Raw genomic sequence first — 6,373 nt, 5'->3', positions numbered from 1 at the left:
GGCTAGGATTTAGGGTGCTAGGTAGTCTTTTTGATGTCTGGCTATTGTTCTTTATTAGATTGGTTACCATAGCCAGGTGTCTTTCTTTTGCATTATGCTTGTGGTGTGATTGCATGCTGCATATGTATGGTAGTGTGTTAGGGCGTTTTTCTGCAGCTAGCCATGCCTACTTATAGGCACACACACAGGTACCGCTATGGGGAAGCAAGTAATGATTTCTAACCCTTTTGCTTGTAGGTGTTATTTAGCTCCCTTGCTTTTAAGGCATGGTTTAAGATACATTATTTGCATGTGAGTTTTTTCGCTGGCAAGCTTTACCTCTGACACTTGTTTTCATGCAGGATTGATTCTTTTTCTTTTTTCCTATGTACTTTTAGAGACTAGGAAAGTCCTGTAGCAGAAATAAGATACGGGCATGGGTTCCAAGACATTTCGCTTGGAAACTACGTGGAGGGACCAAGAGCAGATGCTCATGCCTCTTATCTTAATTTTACATTTTATATTGATGTATAAAATTAGGACCGGACATGTATATGTGGAGTTTGGCCGTCTTTTTTTTTGGATATGTTGCTGACCCAGCGGCACCGGCCTGTTTATTATTTTGATTTGACTTGTTTTATTTTTTGCATCATGTTGCATGTCTGCACTTGCATGTGTTTTTCTTGTTTCTTTCTGTTGTTTATCTGGGATTTATCTGCACTTGCATGTGTTTTCCTTGTTTCTTTCTGTTGTTTATCTGGGATTTAACGATGAAACATAGGCTCATTAGGACTTAAAATCCTAATTTTTCTACGTAAAAATCCTAAATAAAATTATTGAAGATAATTAAATTCTAAGATTAAAATATTCAGAATTTAAAAATTACAATTTTACTTTCCTGCATATGTTAATAGGGCCTCCACACTTAAGTGCCGCTCTAGATAATTGCATTCATATTTGCTTGTCCCGAGGAGGATCCCCTGTGCTTCTTCAACCTGACTGACCCAGCATACCTTTTTTAGGTGATTGCCTGGTGCGCCTAGGGTGTTAGAAGGCTCCCTGACCCAGACAGGTTGTAAGTCTTTTTGTTTGGAGTGTTTCCAGCTTTGTAGCTGAACCTGCACTTTTTTTTCTTTCCTGAGGCATCCTTGCCACTTCGGCAAGTATAAGTCCCACCTCTTGGAGCTCCAGCTTTTAGTCATAGGATAAAATTTCCTTTCTTTGACCTTAGGGCTACTGAGGTTCCCATGGACGACGTAATTCACAGATTGCTGACCAGAGATCTCAGGACATGTTGGGTCGACTACCTTCACGACCAGGTAGACTTAGGGTCCTAGTAGCTGTGTATGATGTGTGGCGTGTGGCACCCCAACCCAGTTACCTCTACATTTTAGGATCACTCCACCTTCCTCTTATTGAGCTCCTTCGAGCCCTGTCACTCCTTGACTTCGTTGATATCACCTTGACGACCAGATGTCGATGAGCTGTCGCTCATTTGGGATACGACGATTTTTCCTCTGTCCTTTGGCCCGGACGTTCTTTGACGTGTCGGGATATCCCCCGTCAAAATGATTTAGGTTATTCCATGGGACCCGTGTGCCTATGAGCAGCTACCCATTCGGGATGTGAGAGACTCACTCTCTGCCCGATAGTTTAGAACGAGCTTTGAAGCACCGAGACTGTTCTCACACGGAATGACCTTCCTTTGATTACCTATGCCCCAGGTGCATGATAATCCAAGTGAAACTACTTTTATCGAGAGTATTGTTGGGTACCCCCCAAGATGTAATTAACTAAGTTAGATGTGTCCCCTTGGGAGTGCTCTTGACCCCAGAACAGGCTCCTACACATGACTCTTTGGTTTTGGGTAGTCTACGCAGGTATTTTTTTGCGGATATCAGTTTAGGGTGCTTTCGCCTAATCTTGTTTGGGCGGACACTCTTAACCTATCCCGCGTGTAGGCTCTCCACATTTTGTGTTTTCTCTTATTTGTCACTTTGTCGTATGTTCTTTCTTATTTGATTCCTCTCCTCTTCGAATCACTGATCTGATTCGGAAGGGATATTTATTCGAATACGGGAAGTATATGATGATAGACAAGTTGGCGACTCCTTCTAAAATAAAAGAGAGAAAAACGAACGGAAACAAGTATATAAAGGCAAGCAGCCGATGCAGATTCAGGCTAGCAACCTCAACAGATTTATCAACACCCTCAACAGTACAATCAACAACATAACTAGCAAGACAGTTAGCGTATGGTCGCCTTACCAACAGGGACTCTACTAGATGGATGGAAGGAAAAATCCATCCATGGTCGATTAATTGAATAGAGTATACTCTTTCAAGGATGAAGTAGCGAGAAAGTTGTTTTGAAATTTGATTAAGAAGTCAGAATTCAAGTTACCTGACCCAAAAAAAAACCATAACAAGTCGATAAGAAAGATCACCCCAGATACTGCCCATACCACAAGTTGATAGGGCATACCATAGAAGATTGCTTCAGCTTTAAAAACTGACTTAAGAGGAGCTTTAAGAATGGAAACACCCCAAAAGAATATCTGAAAGAACCTGAGAAAGGTTCCATCAATATGATTATGGCTGATCCAATTGTTCCAATGGGTCCCTACATGACTGATGATGGATGGAGCACAGCTTAGATAAAATCCTCAAAGAATATTTTGGACCATATCAAGATTTCTTCAGTACAAGCCTCTCTTCAAAGCCCGGAGCCTGCTAAGTTAGCATTATTGATCACATCGAAGAAACAATAACAAGAGACGAAGGAGATCATCAAAGATGTGAAGATTGATGATGCAAAGAGTAGAGCAGGAGCTGCTTATTCTAGATTGATTTTTTTTGGATTCGGGGTAGACTCTGCATGATTATGTATATGTTCCTTTGGGATCTTCTAATGCAAATGGTTATGATTTTGGCTACGTTTTAACTATCTCTAGTGGTAACGTAACTGACAGCCAATCTAATTCAAACTTTAATGCCTATGACAGTCCTCAAATCATACAAAATCCTAATGCACTTGTCAACATGACTAAGACACTAACGACACGGGCTACGACAACTCGAGAAGTGAGGCACCCATCTTTAAGGGACACTAATTGCAATTTACTTGGAACTCTCACATTCAGTGGCAATACCAGAAGAGCCAACCATAGCCCCAGAAGAGATATCTCTAGGGTTGATTCAAAAAATAGAAGAAATAACATAAATAATTTTAAGAAGCAACAAAGTGTTACCCATGAGAATAGCTCCAAAAGATAAGGAAAAAAAATTTGTCATTCAAGAAGAGCTAATTCCATCAACAGAATAAGTACCTGTTTGAGATGAAGCTGGAAGGATGAACAACAAAGTGGATTGTAATGCATTAGCCTATATTCGAAAGTTACTTGCCAAACTAAACATCTACGATGTTTTGATCTTGTGAAAGGAGATGAGAGAAACATTGATCAAGGCTTTACTTGATCCAAAAATTTGCTTGACACAATTGATTAATACCTCCTTAGATGAGATTTATTCGCTACAAGAACAGTTTGGAGTGACCTTTATAAATGAAGACTTGTTTCTCAACACCATTGACCATAACCATCCTCTATGCATTTCAGTCAACATTGATAGATTCACACTCTCCAGAGTGTTAGTGGATTCAGAAGTATCGATTAACAAAATGAATCTATGGATATTTGTGTACTTGGACATGAACACTCACAAGCTTAAAATGATAAAATGATGTTAAGAGGATTTAATCAGAAAGGAGATTGAGCCCTTGGATCAATAACATTGTAAATGAGGATTGGTGGTCTTGTGACAACCGCAATATACCATATCATTGATTCAAAAAATTCATTCAATGCCTTACTGGATCGACCTTGGATTCACGAGTGCGAAATGGTTCCTTCGTGTTTGCATAAGTGTATAAAGTATTATGAAGATCGTCAAGAGCATCGCATATAGGGGGATTTGCAACCATTCTCAATACATGAGATGGAAATTCATGAAGATGTCGCCAACTACGCTCCCCCAAAAAAGAAAATTTTCTTCAGAGATGTTGTGACAAGTAAAGTCAAAGACCCCAAAAGGATCACAAGAACAAGATCATCAGGTACATGTTTAAGAATCTCCTAACACTCCTTTATAACAAGAAGGTAGGAACTCTTTTAGCCCTTGCATCCAAGATCAAGGCTGGGGACGAGGATGAGGATGAGTTAACAAGATTTTTGAATGAAAGAACCCAGCTATCAACATTGACTTAGAAGAGAGCTCCAAGGAAGAGAATTTCGAGAAGGATGCAATGATAGTTAATCAAAGGAAACCTCTATGTCAAATAAAAAGATGAATATGTGTCACTATATGATAGAATGAACCACTATGTATAGACCCCCCAATTCATTCTCACAAAGTTGAGGGTTTGGAGGTTAAGGAAGTACAAAGTGATGACACAAAACTAATAAAATTTCATCATGATTCCTCTTCTTCTAATTCTGAAACCAATTAAAAACAAAAACAAGACACTTAAATTGAATTAATGGGATTGTTTGTTAGATGGTACTTCATGTGTGTTCAAAAACTTTTTTAACATGGTTTTTACCTAATAAATTATTAAAAGATAGGTTACACCTTTTCGATGAATTATGGAACAATGAAAATCAAACTGTAAACTTAAAAGAAGGTGTTGGGTTTGGCATGGCCGGGCTGGTCGATGATACAAAACTTTGCTTTGTTATTACAAAGGAATCAAATTAAGACTATCTCAAAATGGTAGAGGACTCTGAAGACTCCTTGATAGAGGATGCTCTACCCTAGTTTGATATAAGAGATCAATATAGAGATGGAAGAGGAGCTGAGACCCACTTTCATTAGTTCACTGCTTAATTATGAGGAATCTACATAATTAGTTAAGTTATTAAAAAAATTCAAAGACTTTTTTGCCTTGAACTATGATGAGATGCCTAGCTCAGACCTAGAGGTTATAGTTCATAGGCTCGGAGTAGATCCGACTATGACCTCGGTCAAACAAGTTGTCAAGAGGATGCGTCTCGAGATCGAATAACAAGTTGCCGCCGAGGTCAAGAAGCTAATAGATACTAAATTTATAAGAGAAGAACAACATCTGACATGGTTGTTAAACATAGTACTAGTCAAAAAGAAGAATGAATGGATAATGATCTGCGTTGAGTTCAGAGACTTGAACAAAGCATGCCCCAAGAATGAGTTCCTATAATTGATCCCAGAAGTAATGGTAGATAATGCATCATCTTATGAAATTTTCTCATTCATGGATAGATCATCTGAGTACAACCAAATCAAGATGACAACAGAATATTCAACACTAACAACCCTCAGAACATCAATTGGAATACACTGTTATACAGTGATGCATTTCAAATTAAAGAATGTTGGAGCAACGTATCAATGAACTATGAAGAGAATCTTTGACGACCTCATTCACAATTAGGTTGAAGGTTACATGGATGATTTGTTCATTAAGAGTAAACAAAGGGAAGACCACGTGTATGATTTGAGGATTGTCTTTGAACGGTCACAATAATTTAATCTTAAAATGAATCCTTTAAAGTGCGCCTTTATAGTCACCTCCGAAAAGTTTTTAAGATTTGTAGTTCGTCACCATGGAGTTAAAATGAATCTAGATAAGATTAAAGCTATCTTAAAAATGTTGCCCCCAAAACCTTGAAAAAAAGGTGTTCCTTTTCAGGGAAATTGGTATATTTAAGACAATTTATATCTAATTTGTCGGGACGGTCATAACCTTTTTTGCATTGATGAAAAAAGAAGCAAAGTTTACTTGGGATGAAAAATGTCAATGAGCCTTTAAAAGTATTAAGGAATACTTAATGACACCCCTTGTATTAGCGGAGACAGTCTCGGGTAGACTTTTGACACTTTAAACCGCAGGTTTAAACGACTCCCTCAGAGCCCTGTCAGCTTAGATCAATGAAGAGGAGAAAGAAAATGCCCTTTACTACTTAAGTCGTCGTGTGATACCTGTAGAGGTAAACAATTCTCCCATTGAGAAGTATTGTTTAGCTTTAATCTGTGCCACCCAAAAGCTCAGACATTATACGCTTTCTCATGAGGTCAGCCTTATCTCTAAGTTTAATCCATTGCAATACTTGATGATCTGACCGACACTTTTTGGAAGGTTAGCAAGGTGGTTGATAATTTTATTGTAATTTAATATAACATGCATACCTCTTCGTGCCTTCAAGGGGCAAATTTTAACAGATTCTCTTGTAGCACACCCATTGCCAGTTGAGTCTCCCCTCAACAAAGAATTGTTGGATGAACAAGTGATGAGCGTAGAGAATCTCAATGTTTAATGATGGGAGATGTACTTTGATGGAGCTTTATCTGTAAGCAATGA

Source organism: Phalaenopsis equestris, unplaced genomic scaffold (assembly GCF_001263595.1).
Source record: "Phalaenopsis equestris unplaced genomic scaffold, ASM126359v1 Scaffold000014, whole genome shotgun sequence".
In the NCBI taxonomy this organism is placed as follows: domain Eukaryota; kingdom Viridiplantae; phylum Streptophyta; class Magnoliopsida; order Asparagales; family Orchidaceae; genus Phalaenopsis; species Phalaenopsis equestris.
Note: the sequence above shows the minus strand (reverse complement) of the source record.